The sequence below is a fragment of the Aotus nancymaae genome, unplaced genomic scaffold, assembly GCF_030222135.1.
Source record: "Aotus nancymaae isolate 86718 unplaced genomic scaffold, 86718_ANA_hifiasm-v0.15.2.pri h1tg000027l, whole genome shotgun sequence".
Taxonomy (NCBI): Eukaryota; Metazoa; Chordata; class Mammalia; order Primates; family Aotidae; genus Aotus; species Aotus nancymaae.
Window position 1 is genome coordinate 1,330,975 of NW_026988440.1, and position 16,684 is coordinate 1,347,658.

Sequence of the window (16,684 nt, forward strand, 5' to 3'; positions counted from 1 at the left end):
GGGTGTTTACTTTTTTTATTTTTTTTATTTATTTTTTATTTTTTTATTTTTATTTTTATTTTTTATTGCATTTTAGGTTTTGGGGTACATGTGAAAAACATGCAAAGTTGTTACATAGGTGCATTCATGGCAGTGTGATTTGCTGCCTCCCTCCCCCTCACCCATATCTGGCATTTCTCCCCATGCTATCCCTCCCCAACTCCCCCCCCTGCTGTCCCCCCCACTCCCCTGCAACAGACCCCCGTGTATAATGCTCCCCTCCCTGTGTCCATGTGTTCTCCTTGTTCAACACCCTCCTATGAGTGAGAACATGTGGTGTTTGGTTTTGTGTTCTTGTGTCAGTTTGCTGAGAATGATGGTTTCCAGGTTCATCCACGTCCCTACAAAGGACGCGAACTCCTCATTTTTAATGGCTGCATAATATTCCATGGTGTATATGTGCCACATTTTTCCTGTCCAGTCTATCATCGATGGGCATTTGGGTTGGTTCCAGGTCTTTGCTATTGTAAACTGTGCTGCAATGAACATTCGTGTGCATGTGTCCTTATAGTAGAACGATTTATAATCCTTTGGATATATGCCCAGTAATGGGATTGCTGGGTCAAATGGAATTTCTATTTCTAGGTCCTTGAGGAATCGCCACACTGTTTTCCACAGTGGTTGAACTAATTTACACTCCCACCAACAGTGTAAAAGTGTTCCTATTTCTCCACATCCTCTCCAGCATCTATTTTCTCCAGATTTTTTAATGATCGCCATTCTAACTGGCGTGAGGACACAAATTTCAGAAAGTTTTTTTTCCTTTTGGAGTCCTATATTTCATTTTATGACACAAAGGCTAAAGAAAAAATAATTTCGAGAGTATGGTAACTGTTTTGCAAAAACCCTCCTCCCCATCCTCCTCTCTGGACACTGAGCACCCAGAACACCCAGCAGCCCCAGGACCCCCAGCAGGGGTGACCCCACTTCTACCTGTGCATGCAGCGCACATCAGTAGAGGCAATGCACAGGTCTACTGCTTGACTCCTGGAGAACCTTGTGGGAGGAAAGTCTCATACATGCCGAAGCAGGAGACCGAAGCCTCAGGCATTTCCCATTTAATAAGTAAAATATAGAAAGAAGAATCTGGTTAGAAATAAGTACCATGAGTAATTAGATATTAGTCTTATTGAATATTAAGGATCATGAGTGAGTAAATATTAGTCTTAATGACTATTAAGCCTTGATTAAAGGCTTCTTGTACTTTGTGCATGATTATCTAGGAACTTCAGGTTGCTGTGGTCAGGGATTGATGGGGACATTGTGGAATGTGGCCACGAGGCAAGGACATTGATACCTGCCGGACATCAACTGGTGGCGATCAGCAGAGATAACCTGTTGAATGCCGAAACCAAGCCCTCTGTCACACCTGCATAAGGGTTGCTGGAGGGCATCTAAAATCTCTGCAGTAGCGCCAGTGCTTGGGGAAGCACCCGCTACTCAGCAGACCTTGGAAGGGAACATTCCCTGTCCTGGGGTGAGTCACAGAACACTCCACACCCCACGCGCTTGTGGAAGAACTGATGTCAGTCAGCCCAACCCGCAGCAACCCGGGGCTTAATTGTCTCTATGTGGTGCTGTGCTATAGTGGCCACAGTCTGTGTCTGCTTTCACCCCCTACTTCTGCACCTGGTTCCTCTTTTGAAGATGATAAGAAGTAGAATAATTCTTGAAGCCTTTGTTCTTACTTGAAAGGCATAACATAAAGTGCTGATGGCTACTTGCAAGCTTTGGGACACTTGTTCGGCTACTTGAAAGCCCTGGGCCCTTTGTTCCTTAGACAAGTGACCCTGTGCCCCCTGTTTTGTACCCAGTAAAAGTCAGAGTGTCTGCCCACTTGAGGCCACTACCAGACTCCGCGAACTGGTGGTAGTGGACCCCTGCGCCCAACTTTTTCTCTTTTTCTCCGTGTCTTATGTCTTTATTGCTACAGTTTCTTGTCTCCACATCTGTAGAGAATACCTCTAGAGCCAGTAGGGCTGGATCCTATAAACCTGATAGGACACAGCTGAGGGGAAGCCTTCCCTGCTGTCTTCAGGCTTTTGGCCATCAGTGTAGAGGAAGCTGGTCCTCACCTCTCCACCCTCTCACCTCACCCTTCACGGCCAGATCTTCACCTCCACATTGGAAGTAAGACCTGACCCTTCCCCTGAACACGGTGACAGGGATCTCGCCAAAGATGGAGATGTCACCATTCCTCCCCCAGCAAACTGGCGCTTCTTTTGCTTTACAGGAAAGTTGATTCAACCTGGCGTCCAATGAAGAAATCTCAGGTGCATAGGAGAGGTGGATCTCAGGGCTGTGCGTGATCTGCAAAAGGAATCCTATGAACCACCAGGAGGCGCTGCTGCGCTGCTTCAGTTACCAGGAGGTGGATGCCCAGGATGAGCTTTAAGGTGGAGAGAGGGATGTCATTGCTCACTCTCCAGGTTCCAAGTACAAAGTCTCCTGCCCACCCCATCTTGCTCTCAATGCAAATGAGGACTGTCTCCTTCTCACCTCCCTGGACTGGGCTTTTGAACACTGGAAAGTGAATGTGATTTTTAGTTTCAGCGTGTCCTGGTTTATTGTGCTGCCAGTAAAGTAAAATCAAAATACACGTTGAATAAATGACGAATAAAATAACCCATAGTGGGAAAAAGTTTACAATGTATTCTTTTTGAGTCAAGATCTCACTCTGTGGCCTGGGCTGGAGTCCAGTGGTGTGATCAAGGCTCACTACTGCATTGAATCCATGAGCTCAAGAGATCTCACCTCAGCCTCCCCAGTACCTGGTAATGCAAGTGCCCATCACCAAGCCCAGCTACGGGTACTTATTTTTATTTTTATTTTTTTAAAGACGAGGGTCTCACTATGTTGTCCAAGCTGGACTCCAACTTCTGATCTCAAGCAATTGTCTTGCCTTAACGTCCTGAGTTGCTGGGATTACAGGCGTGAGTTGTCATTCCTGGCTTGTAATGTACTGACACCATCATGGTTTCCTTCACCAAGTGTGGACACAGCAGCAGACACCCCTTTTCTCTTGGGTCAGGACACTGGGCAGAGTGGAATAGCAAGGCAACAGAGTCACTACAGAAAGCATCCACGTGGGAGAAGTCCAGGCAGGGAGGGCCAGCTGTCCCAGGGCCACCATATTTAGGGAAAACTCCTCTTTCTGCATGAAACTGTTCTTTGATTACTTTTGTATTCACAATAGTTCCGAAATCATAGGATGATCAGACGCAAGACTGGCTAGGTTATTATCTTTTTTTTTAAAATCTCCAAGATTTGTTGATCTTTTGTATAGTTTTCTGTGCCTCAATTTTCTTCAGAACTTAACTCATTCTTAACATTTCACAGTCCACTTTCAGTTAATAACTTACTAGTATCCATAAATACAGAAATCTTGCAACCATTTATCCTCTATAAAATGTATATCTTTTATGGTATAGACATTATATGTAATATATCTATATAGGCTATAAGTCCCACAAGAAAAATATTTTTCTTATCTTTAAACAGTTCTATGTATATACAGGAAGTGTAAATGAGGGGAGCAAGACAGCCTTTTGCACTTAGCTCAATATTTACCATGATTGATCATCTTCATCTTTTCTGATAATCTCAATTTCCACCTGGTAGCATTTGCCTCTACCTTGAAGAATTTTCTTTACCAATTGATACTGTGCAGATCTGCTGGTGACAAATTCTCTTAACTTTCTTTTACCTGAAATATCTCCTTATTTTGCCTGTCCTTGGGCTGGATATAGAATTCTTAGTTTGCCTTTTTTTCTTCCTGCGCTTTAAAGATGTTATTCTACTTGTGTTTGGTTTGTTTGTTTCTATGGTTTTTAATAAGAAGACATTGGCCAGGACAAGAGGAACAGAGACACTAAAACTGGGAAAATAACGTGGTAGACCTAAAAACCTACTGTATCTATTTTTTTTTATTCAGTCCCCATAGAAACTGACAAAAATTGTCAATGCCGATTATATTTCAAGTCATCATGGCAGGGAATTGGGAAAATTTTTCAATTACCAATAATCACACCTTGGATGAACCTCATTGGCTATGATATTGCCACTGCACAAAGCTCCTATCACATCAATAATGACAAAAACCTACATGAATCAATACTCCAATGAAGGGCAGAGATTGTGTGACTTGGTTTAAAAAAATACACAGAACCAACCATATGATCTTCCCAGGCATGCAATTTCTTTCTTTCTTTTTTTTTAATTTAACTTTTATTTTTAGTTAAGGAGTAAATGTGCAGGTTTGTTACAGAGGTAAACTTGCATCATGGGGTTTTGTTGTACAGATTATTTCAGTATCCATTAATACCGACCCAAGTATTAAGCCTGAGTACCCATTAGCTTTTTCCTGATCCTCTCCCTCCTCCCACCCTCCACCCTCAAGTAGACACCAGTGTGTGTTGTTCCCTCTACGTATCCATGTGTTCTCATCATTTAGCTCCCACTAATAAGTGAGAACATGGTATTTGGTTTTCTGTTCCTGTGTTAGTTTGCTAAGGATAATGGCCTCCAATTCCATCCATGTTCCTGCAAAGGACATGATTGCATTCCTTTTTATGGCTGCATAGTCCTCTATGGTATATATGTGCCACGTTTTCTCTTTTTTTTTTTTTTTTTGTATTTTGGGTTTTGGGGTACATGTGAAGAACATGCAAAATTGTTGCATAGGTACACACGTGGCAGTGTGATTTGCTGCCTTCCTCCCTTTCACCTATATCTGGCATTTCTCCCCATGCTATCTCTCCCCTTTATCCAGTCTACCATTGGACATTTTCACTGACTCCAAGTCTTTGTTATTATGTGAATAGCGCTGCAGTGAACATATGCAAATGTGTAAGTCAGGTGCTTTCTTTTTTTATTTAATTTATCTTATTTTACTTTAAGTTCCAGGATACATGTGCAGAATGTGCAGGTTTGTTACATACATAGAGTCTGCCATTCCTGCACCCATTGACCTGTCCTCTAAGTTCCCGCACCTGCCCCCTGCTCCCCAACAGGCCCTGGTGTGTGTCATTCCCCTACCTGTGTCCATGTGTTCTCATTGTTCAACTCCCACTTAGGAGTGAGAACGTGCAGTGTTTGGTTTTCTGTTCTCATTTTAGTTTGCTGAAGATGATGGCTTCCAGCTTCATCCATGTCCCTTCAAAGAACATGAACTCACTCCTTTTTATGGCTGTGTAGTATTCCATGGTGTATATGTACCATATTTTCTTTGTCCAGTCTATCATTGGTGGGAATTTGGATTGGTTCCATGTCTTTGCTATCGTAAATAACGCTGCAATAAACATACATGTCCATATGTCTTTACAGTAATATGATTTCTAGCCACTTGGGTAAATACCCAGTAATGGGATTGCTAGGACAAATAGTATTTCTGGTTGTAGATCTCTGAGGAATGGCCACACTGTCCTCCACAATGGTTGAACCAGTTTACATTCCCACCAACAGTGTGAAAGTGTTCCCATTTCTCCACAGCCTTGCCGGCATCTATTGTCTCCTCACTTTGTAACAAATGCCATCCTGACTGGAGAGAGATGATTCTCATTGTGGTTTTGATTTGCATTTCTCTAATGATCAGTGATATTGAGCCTTTTTCATATGTTTCCTGGCCATGTAAATGTCTTCTTCTGCGAAGTGTCCATTCATATTCTCTGCCCACTTTTTGATGGGGCTATTTTTTTTCTTGTAAATTTTTTTAAGTTCCTTGTAAATGAAGATCTGAGCTCTCATCATTCTTGTGAGACGTAACAGGCACCCTAACCAGTGCAACATGGCAAGAAAATGAAATAAAAGACCAATAGAAGGACCAGACATGGTGGCTTCTGCCTGTAATCCCTGCATTTTGGGAGACTGAGCTGGGAGGATCACTTGAGTTCAGGAGTTTGAGACAAGCCTGGTAATGAGACCTCATCTCTACCGAATAAAAATAATTTTAAAAGAAAAAAGATTAATAGATAGGAAATAAAGAAATAAAAGTCTTTCTTTGTCACCTACTTCATTTCACATGTAGGAAACACTAGGGCATTCTGAAAAGTTTCTAAAATTAATCATTCAATTTGCTAAATAGTTCATAAAATGTATGTAGTAAGTCAAGTCAGTTAGATGAACCTGAGAAGATAGCAAACCATACTAGCCATCAAAGAAGTGCAAGTTAAAACCACAATGAGAAACCACCTCACATCACCTAGAATAGGTAAGATAAAAAGACATATGATAAGTCTAAATACTGGCAAGAACATGAAAAAAATAAGAATGTCTGATATTGCTGGTAGAAATGCAAAAAATGTTGCAGCCAATTTGTAAAGTGATTTGGCAATTTCTTATACAGCTACCCATCCGTTATCACATGACCCAGCAATACCACAAATATGTCTTTATCCGAAAGAAATAAAAATGCAAGGCCACACTTGTGAACAGTTATTTATAGTGGCTTCATTAGTAACACACCCTAACTGGAGTAATCCACATTTCTATCAACTGGAGAATAGAGAAACCAATGAGTAAACTGGGATTCCAGCAATACTGAGCAGCTGCTCAGCAACAAAAATGAATGAATGGCATCATCTCAAACATTGTTATGCTGAGTGAGAGACCAAACAAAGGACTACATCACATATGATTGCATGTCCATGAAATTCTAGAAATTACACTACTGCAGTGACAGAAAGCAGAGCAGTGGTTGAGTGAAGGGAAGGGGTGAGGGTGGGAGCCAGGGATTAAATAGAAAGGGACAGAAAGAAAGTTTTTAGGAAAAAGAAACTCTTCTCTACAGTGCCACAATTCTGGAGTGACTGGGTGGTGGGAACTGAGGGGAGAGTAGGGTCTGAGGGAAGAGGGGGCAGAGAGAAGGGCTGGGGAAGCAGGAGGTGAGGAAAAGGAGCAGGGGAAAGGACTCTAAAGCAGTGGATTAGCCTAGCAGGGGGTTCTTTGCATGTGGTGTTTCTCTGCTGACCAGTGTGGTAGTTACACGACTAGAAATAATTACCAATATTCACCAAAAAGCACAGCTAAACCTGGTAAATTTTATTATATGTAAATGCCATAATAAGCAAAAAAAAAAAAAAAATAGGCAAAAATAAAGACATTTTTAGATCATCAAAATCATATATTTCATTTCCTAGAAGTCCTGTACAACATGTAATTTTAAAGGGCCTAAGGGGAGGGGAGGGTGTGAGGGATGACAGGGGCAGAGAGAAGGGATGGAGAAGCAGGAGGTGAGGAAAAGGAGCAGAGGATAGAATTTTAAAGCCACCGAAGAGCCTAGCAGGGGTTTCTTTGCACTAGTTATTTAGTACATTTTGTGTAGGACTGCCTAAAAACTAATGGCTTCCTCATAATTAAAAAAAAGTTACAGAAATACCAAGTGTCCGAATAAAATAAGCACACTGCTTAGATGTGCACAGCTCACGAAAGCAGGCAGTGCTGGAGCATCTGTGAAGAGCATTGGGACTGCATGGAGTACTTGCAACTTTGAAATGGTGACTACAGGCTCCCGGTTCAATACACAGTATCACACCCTGCTTCTTTGTATTCAGGAGGTATTCTGGACTCACACAGGGGAACTCGAGCAAGGGAATGAAGATCATTTTAAATGCAACAACCCAGAGTCACAGATCCATAGTCTAGGAAAGTAAAACGTATGAGCTTTGAGAGTTTAATTGTAATGCTGTTTTGACACAGGTCTTTGACAGATTGGAATCCTAATCATTCAGAGATTACCAATATTGTGCTACCTACTGTATTAATAAACAAAAAGGAAAATGGTCTCTATGAGAATCTCTATCTGGTGCCTTCAGACAAAACTTCACCAGGTTTAAAGAGAAAACCCCTGTCTCTACACCTGCATTTCAGGGCGAGTTCACTCTCTGGCATCAAGTTCCCTGTGGTGAGTTTCCTTGTACAAGAGTCCAAGGGGAGAGGTAAGGAGTGGGAGGCAGGGAGTCCAGTTCAGGAACGGGGATTCCAGGACGAAGTGTGAAGGGGAAGGGGCTGGGCGCAGCCTGGGCATCTCTCCCTGGTTTCCACAGACAGATCCTTGGCCAGGACTCTGACAGACAGTGTGACAAAGAGGCTTGGTGTAGGAGAAGAGGGATCAGGACAAAGTCCCAGGTCCCAGGCGTGGCTCCCACGATCTCCGGCACCGGCACGGAGGGCCTTGTCTGCACTGGGGAGGCGAAGCGTTGGGGATTCCTCACTCCCCTGAGTTTCACTTCTTCTCTCAACCTGTGTCGGGTTCTTCCTCCTGGATACTCGTGACGCCTCCCCAGTTCTCACTCCCATTGAGTGTCGGGTTTCTAGAGAAGCCAATCAGCGTCGCCGCGGTCCCGGTTCTACAGTCCCCAGTCACCCACCTGGACTCAGATTCTCCCCAGATGCCGAGGATGACAGTCAAGGCGCCCCGAACTCTCCTCCTGCTGCTCTCGGGGGCCTTTCCCCTGACCCAAACCTGGGAGGGTGAGTGCGGGGTTGGGAGGGAAACGGCCTCTGCGAGAAGGAGCAAGAGGCCCGCCCGGCGGGGACGCAGGACCCGGGGAGCCGCGCCGGGAGGAGGGTCGGGCGGGTCTCAGCCCCTCCTCGCCCCCAGGCTCCCACTCCTTGAGGTATTTCTATACCTCCGTGTCCCGGTCCGGCCGCGGGGAGCCCCGCTTCATCGCCGTGGGCTACGTGGACGACACGCAGTTCATGCGGTTCGACAGCGACGCCGCGATTCCGAGGATGGAGCCGCGGGCGCCGTGGGTGGAGCAGGAGGGGCCGGAGTATTGGGACGGGGAGACACGGAAAGCCAAGGCCCAAGCACAGGCTGACCGAGTGAGCCTGCGGAACCTGCGCGGCTACTACAACCAGAGCGAGGCCTGTGAGTGACCCCGGCCCGGGGCGCAGGTTACGACCCCTCCCCATCCGGCAAGCACCGCCTGGGTCTCTCCGAGTCTCCGGGTCCGAGATCCACCCCGAGGTTGTGGGACCCGCCCAGACCCTCGACCCGGCAGAGCCCCAGGCTCCTTTACCGAGTTTCATTTTCAGTTTAGGCCAAAATCCCCGCGGGTTGGTCGGGGAGGGGGCGGGACTCGGTGGGCGGGGCTGACCGCGGGGGCGGGGCCAGAGTCTCACACCATCCAGATGATGTACGGCTGCGACGTGGGGCCCGAGGGGCGCTTCCTGCGTGGGTATGACCAGCGCGCCTACGACGCCAAGGATTACATCGCCCTGAACAAGGACCTGCGCTCCTGGACCGCCGCCGACATGGCGGCTCAGATCACCAAGCGCAAGTGGGAGGCAGCCAATGTGGCGGAGCAAAGCAGAGCCTATGTGGAGGCATGCCTGGAGTGGCTCCGCAGATACCTGAAAAACGAGAAGGAGATGCTGCAGCTCGCGGGTACCAGGGGCAGTGGGGAGCCTTCCCGACCTCCTGTAGATCTCCCGGAATGGCCTCTCACGAGAAGGGGAGGAAATGGGATCAGCGCTAGAATATCTCCCTCCCTTGAATGGAGAATGGCATGAGTTTTCCTGAGTTTCCTCTGAGGTCCCCTCTGCTCTCTAGGACAATAAAAGGATGACTTCTCTGAGGAAATGGAGGGGAAGACAGTCCCTGGAATCCTGATCAGGGGTCCCCTTTGACCCCTGCAGCCGCCTTGGGCACGGTGACTTTCTGTCTCAGGCCTTGTTCTCTGCCTCACACTCAAATGTGTTTGAAGGTCTGATTCCAGCTTTTCTGAGACCGTTGGACTCCACTCAGGTCAGCACTAGAAGTCGCAGTTCCTCCCTCAGAGACTAGAACTTTCCACGGAATAGGAGATTATCCCAGGTGCCTGTGTCCAGGCTGGTGTCTGGGTTCTGTGCTCCCATCCCCACCCCAGGTGTCGTGCCCAATCTCAGATGGTCACATAGGTGCTGCTGGGGTGTCCCATGAGAGATACAAAGTGCCTGAATTTTCTAACTCTTCCCGTCAGATCCCCCAAAGACACAGGTGACCCACCACCCTGTCTCTGACCATGAGGCCACCCTGAGGTGCTGGGCTCTGGGCTTCTACCCTGCGGAGATCACAATGACCTGGCAGTGGGATGGGGAGGACCAAACTCAGGACACCGAGCTTGTGGAGACCAGGCCAGCAGGGGATGGAACCTTCCAGAAGTGGGCGGCTGTGGTGGTGCCTTCTGGAGAAGAGCAGAGATACGCGTGCCATGTGCAGCACGAGGGGCTGCCTGAGCCCCTCACCCTGAGATGGGGTAAGGAGGGGGATGGGTAAAGAGGGGGATGGGGGTCATGTTTCTTCTCAGGGAAAGCAGGAGCCCTTCTGGAGCCTTCAGCAGGGTCAGGGTCCTTCACTTTACCCTCCTTTCCCAGAGCCGTCTTCCCAGCTCACCATCCCTATCGTGGGCATCGTTGCTGGCCTGGCTGTCTTAGGAGCTGTCGTCATCAGAGCTGTGGTCACTGCTGTGATGTGGAGGAGGAAGAGCTCAGGTAGGGAAGGGGTGAGGGGTGGGGTCTGGGTTTTCTTGTCCCACTGGAGGTTTCAAGCCCCAGGTAGAAGTGTGTCCTGCCTCATTACTGAGAAGCACCATCCACACATGGACCATGTGCACACCGTCTGAGGCCCTGCATGCCAGCACTTACTCTTTTGTGAAGCACATATGACAATGAAGGACAGATGTATCACCATGATGACTGTGGTGTTGAGGTCCTGATTCCAGCAGTCACAAGTCAGGGAAAGGTCCCTGCTAAGGACAGACCTTAGGAGGGTAGTTGGTCCAGGACCCACACCTGCTTTCCTCATGTTTCCTGATCCTTCCTGGGTCTGTAGTCATAGTTCTGGAAACTTCTGTTGGGTCCAAGACTAGGAGGTTCCTCTAAAATCTCATGGCCCTGCCTCCTCCCTGTCCCCTCACAGGAAGTTTCCTTCCCACAGGTGGAAAAGGAGGAACCTACTCTCAGGCTGCGTGTAAGTGGTGGGAGCAGGAGTGTGGAGGAGCTCACCCACCCCATAATTCTTCCTGGCCCACATCTCCCACGGGCTCTGACCAGGTCCTGTTTTTGTTCTACCCCAGGCAGCGACAGCGCCCAGGGCTCTGATGTTTCTCTCATGGCTTGTAAAGGTGAGACCCTGGGGGGACCTGAAGTAAGCAGGTGTTGGGGCAAAAGGGAAAAGACTGGGTTATGGGGATTCTTTGATTGGGACGTTTCAAGTGTGTAGTGGGCTGTTCAGAGTGTCATCACTTACCATGAATGACATGAATTTGTTCATGACTATTGTTTTCTGTAGCCTGAGACAGCTGCCTTGTGTGGGACTGAGATGTGGGATTTCTCCACGCCTCCCCTTTGTGACTTCAAGAGCCTCTGGCATGTCTTTCTGCAAAGGCATCTGAATGTGTCTGCGTCCCTGTTAGCATAATGTGAGGAGGTAGAGAGACAGCCCACCCCGTGTCAGGGTAAAAAGGAATGAGCAAAGTCTCCAGGAAATATGGGACTATGTGAAAAGACTTAATTTACATTTGATAGGTGTATCTGAATGTCATGAAGAGAATGAATCCAAGTTGGAAAATATTCTTCAGGATATTATTCAGGAAAACTTTCCTAATGCAGTAAAGTGGACAATACTCAACTCCAGCTAATCCAGAGAACACCACAAAGATATTCCTCAAGTAGAGCAACCCCAAGACACATAATCGCTAGATTCACTAGGGTTGAAATAAAGGAGAAAATTCTAAGGGCAGCTAGAGAGAAAGGTCACGTTACCCAAAAAGGGAAGCCTGTCAGACTCACAGCAGACCTCTCACCAGAAACCCTACAAACTAGAAGAGAGTGGGGGTCAATATTCAATATCCTCAACGAAAAAAATTTTTAACCTAGAATCTCATATCCAGCCAAACTAAGCTTCCTAAGTGAAGGAAAAATAAAATTTTTCATGAACAAGCAAGCACTCAGAGATTTCATCACCACCAGGCCTGCTTTACTAGAGCTTCTGAAAGAAGCACTACAAACAGAAAGGAACAACCAGTATCAGTCATCCCCATAACTTACCAAAACATAAAGAGTATCTCTATAATGAAGAATCTACATCAACTAATGGGCAAAATAGACAGCTAGCATTAAATGACAATATCGAACTCACAAATACTAATATCAATCCTAAATTTAAATGGATTAAATGCCCCAATCAAAGACACAGACAGGTAAATTGAATAAAAAGTCAAAACCCATCAGTACGCTGTATCCAGATCTGTCTCACAAGCAACGACATACAAAGACTTAAAACAAAGGGATGGAGGAAGATTCACCAATTAAATAGAGAGTAAAGAGAAAAAAAAACAGGAGGTGTAACTTTTGACTCTCACAAAATAGACTTTAATAGTAACAAAGACTAAAAGAAAGACATTACATAATGGTAAAAGGATCAATTCAACAACAGGAGTTAATGATTATAAATATATATATGCACCCAATACAGGAGCATCCAGATACATAAGACAAGTTCTTAATGACTTATAAAGAGACCTGGACTCCCGCACAACAATAGTGGGAGATTTTGACACCACATTGTTAATATTCAATGGATCAATGATGCAGAAAATGAATAGGGACATCTATGATTTGAACTTAGACCTGGAATAAGTAATCTTAGTGAATATTTATAGAATTCTCCACCCCAGGTCCACAGAACATACATTTTTCGCAGTATCATATTACACTTATTTTGAAAGTGACTACGAAATGGAAGTAAATCACTCTCCAGCATTTCCATAGCATTTCACAGACTTAAATGAAATATTGGTTAGCTGTTTGTTATTTTCTTCCCTTATTCCTTCCTGTCTCCATTGTTAAGCACAATTATTGGCATAAAAGAGGTTTTTAATACCTATTTTTCCAGCCTGGGCAATAGAGCAAGAATCTTGTTCTCTCTCTCCCTTTTTCTTTCTCTTTCTTTCTTTCTCTCATTAAAAAAAAATGAATGACAAATTTTAATTCTTGGAGCAGTGATCCAAGACAATAACTTTATCTGGTACCTGGTAGGCATTCGGAGTGTCTGAATGAACCAGTGACTAGCGAATAACATCTTTCCACCCATTCCCTTGAAAATAAGTTATTACCTCAATCGTTTTTCTATCCCAGTTCATACTCTACATTATTGGAGTGGCATTGTGTGATGGTGAAATGATTATTCTCACATCTTCCCTCCACATTGTCTCTTACTAGGATTTAAAAACTCAGATTTGTAAGATCTCAGAGGATCTGGGTGCACACTGATGTTTTATATTAATATTTATATTTTCTTGTGTGTGGAAATATTTCTAGGGAAAGAATCTCTAACATTTCTTTATTATTATTATTATTATTTTTTTGCTTGCTTGTTTGTTTTGAGACAAACTCTCGCTCTGTCACCAGGCTGGAGTGCAGTGGTGCAATCTTGGCTCACTGTAATCTTGGCCTCCTGTGTTCAAGCCATTCTCCTGCCTCAGCCTCCAGGGTAGCTGGGATTACAGGCATGTGCCACCACACCCAGCTAATTTTCGTATTTTAAGTAGAGACGTGGTTTCACCATGTTGGCCAGGATGGTCTCGATCTTCTGACCTCATGATTTGCCTGCCTCAGCATCCCAAAGTGCTGGGATTACAGGTGTGAGCCACCATGCCTGGACACATTTATTAGTTTTTATGGGACTTCTCAGAGGCCTAAAAGAAAATCCTAATTTCTAGGTTAGAGGTAAGGCCATTCCACATCTGGACAATGAACAGCTGGTAGCAACCTGTCTTTAGCCCTTAGAACATGAAATAAATTCTTACATTTTGTTTATCTTTTCCTCTGGGACCAAAGATGGTAGCGGTTTGCTTGCTTACTCTTACTATAAGCTTCTCTCTGTGGAATGGTGATGGGGTTTTCCTCCATCCAAGTAACTTTCTGATTCTTCAACAGCAGCTGGTAGTCCTAGAATTCGACTCAATTCTGACACTAACTACCTGGAGTTTGCCTCAGACTCCACAGGTTTAAGGGCTCAGTCCCACAAGGCTGTCCTCACTTCAGATGCAAGTCACAAGCATCAGGTCCCAGGTTACCTGCACTTCTGTCTAACATGGCTGCAGAGTCAGCGGTTTCTCACGTCCCAAATTTTGGGAATTCTTGAACTAACTAAAAGAACTCAGGAAGTTGCTATTGTCATGCAAACCAAAAAACGTCTGAGACAGTTCTCAATCAGTATAGAAATTTATTTTCCCAAGCGGAAGATGCACCTTGAAAAAGACACACAAATCATTGTAGCATCTGTGGCCCATGCTTTTCCAAAGAGGGTTTTGAGGGCTGCGATATTTACAGGGGAAAAGCAGGCAGGAGAGGAAAAAGGAACAGTCAACTATGCTTTCATCTCGTGTTTAGTAAATCTGCATTTTACATAAGATAAAGTAAACATTGGGTAGAGAAGTCAAATATGCGTTTGTCTCCAGGTGAGTGGAGGGATGATTTCTAGTCTTGTCTTTGTCCTGAACCTGCTGAAGATAAGCTGTCAAGTTACATTGTCAGGAGGAAATTGAACAAAACTCTGTTTCAAAGTAAAGATGTTGGGGCCCACAAGGAATTATCTTGTGAGCAATTTGTGAGGGAGGCCACCTGGGGACATAGGTGGTCTTATGTTTGCAGTTATTTGTTTATGCACAAAAGAAAGGCAGTTTTTCCATCACTCAGTTTCCAAACTTAACTTTTCCCTTTGATAGAGTGAGTTTGGAGTTCTGAAATTTTATTTTCCTTTCACACTTAGTATTGCAGTTTATTATTGTTATAGCTTAAATCAGCGGTCCCCACCTTTTTGGCACCAGGGACTGGTTTCATGGAAGACAATTTTTCCACAGACCAGAAGAGGTGGCAGGGGGTGGAGGGGAATGGTTTCAGATGAAACTGTTCCACCTCAGATGATCAGGCATTAGTGTGTCATAAGGAGCATGCAACCTAGATCCCTTGCATGCAGAGTTCACAATAGGGTTCATGCTTCCATGAGAATCAAATTCCACCACTGATCTTACAGCAGGCAGAGCTCCTGTGGTCATGCTCATGCTCTCTTGCCCACCAATCACCTCCTGCTGTGTGATTCGGTTCCTACCAGGCCAGGAACCTGTTCCAGTCCACAGCCCAGGGGTTAGGGACCCCTGGTTTAAATTATGTGACTATAGCAGAACACCTGAGACTGGACAACTTATAACAAACAGAAATTTATTTGATTATGGTTGTTGAGGATGGGAATTCCAAGATCAAGGGATTGTATCTGATATAAAGCAAAAGGGCAGGAAAGGGTGAGAGGTTGAGGGCGAAGAGGTTAAACTCACAGCCTCAGGTCCTTTTATGATCAGACTTAATCCATTAATGAGGGCAGAGCTCTGATGATCCAATCATCTCTCAAAGGTTCCACCCTTAAAAATGTTGCACTGGGGATGAATTATCCAACAGATGCTTTTCTGGGGAAACATTCAAACCATAGCAGTGATAAAGGATCCCAATGAGCAGCCAGATGAAGAGGTGCACAGGGTGAGGCCTGGAAGGGCTCTGAGTACAGGAGCCTCTGTCCCCATGGAGATGGGGGGCACCATCCTCCCAGCACATGGACAAACGGATGTGCTCACCAATTGAGAAGCTCTCCAAAACCCACTTTCTAGAAGTTTCTATGGAACTTTCATTGTGGAAGCAAGATTAATTAAACCATCAGCCATTGGTGATTGAACTCAACCTCCAGCCCCCCTTTCCTTCCCAGGCATTAGAGATGGGGCTGAAAATTCCAGTCCTCTAATCACAGCTTCATGTTTCTGACAACCAGCTCCCATCCCGAAGCTATCTAGGAGCTCCTCAGTCCATAGTCATCTCATTGCCATATTAAAGTCATGCTTATCATTGAGGAAACTGCAAATGTTTTAGAACCTGCTTGTCGGGAAACAGGGACAAAGACCAAATATTCTGATTGGACCACAGAACACACCCTGGTCTTTGATCATATTATCTGTTTTTATTATTTTTATTTATTTATTTCAGGGACAAGGTCTTTTTCTGTTGCTCAGGGTAGAATGCAGTGGCACAATCATAGCTCACTGTAACCTTGAATTCCTGGGCTCAAGTGATCCTTCTGCCTCAGCCTCCTGAGTAGATAGCATTACAGGTACATACCACCATGCCCAACTAATTTGTTTTTAATAGAGATGGGGTTTCACCATGTTAGTCAGTGTGGTCTTGATCTCCTGACTTCATGATCCACCCATCTCAGCCTCCCAAAGTTCTGGGATTACAGGCAAGAGCCACCGCACACCACCAACTTTTAAATATTTTATAGGAATGGGTGTCACTATTTTGTCCAGGCTGGTCTTTAACTCCTGGCCTTAAACAGTCCTCCTGCCATGGCCTCCCAAAGTGATGAAATTACAAGCATGAAACACTGTGCCTGGTCAATCACAGATCTCCTATACCAGAAGAATCATAACAGTGAAGAGATCCTGGCACATTACCAGAATCCTCCTTGGTCATTAACAATTATCCCAGTACAGTCCAAAAACAGGAGTAGTCTCAGCATCATATGACTGCACCCTTTCAGGCATCTGGGAAAACTGAGCTAAGACACAATATCCTCTCTTGCTTATACCTCTTTGGAGTAGTTCATGTAACATTGGAT

The 16,684-nt window shown here is 45.1% G+C and overlaps 1 non-coding gene and 1 pseudogene across 1 annotated transcript; one reads left to right on the forward strand and one right to left on the reverse strand.

Moving 5' to 3' along the window:
• Positions 1–3,973: 3,973 nt before the first annotated feature.
• Positions 3,974–4,114, reverse strand: LOC135276640 (U4 spliceosomal RNA). The gene has a single exon (XR_010344179.1). It is a non-coding gene; the product is annotated as a U4 spliceosomal RNA (small nuclear RNA).
• A 4,281-nt stretch (positions 4,115–8,395) lies between these two features.
• LOC135276616 (HLA class I histocompatibility antigen, B alpha chain-like) lies at positions 8,396–11,458 on the forward strand (annotated as a pseudogene).
• Positions 11,459–16,684: the final 5,226 nt, after the last annotated feature.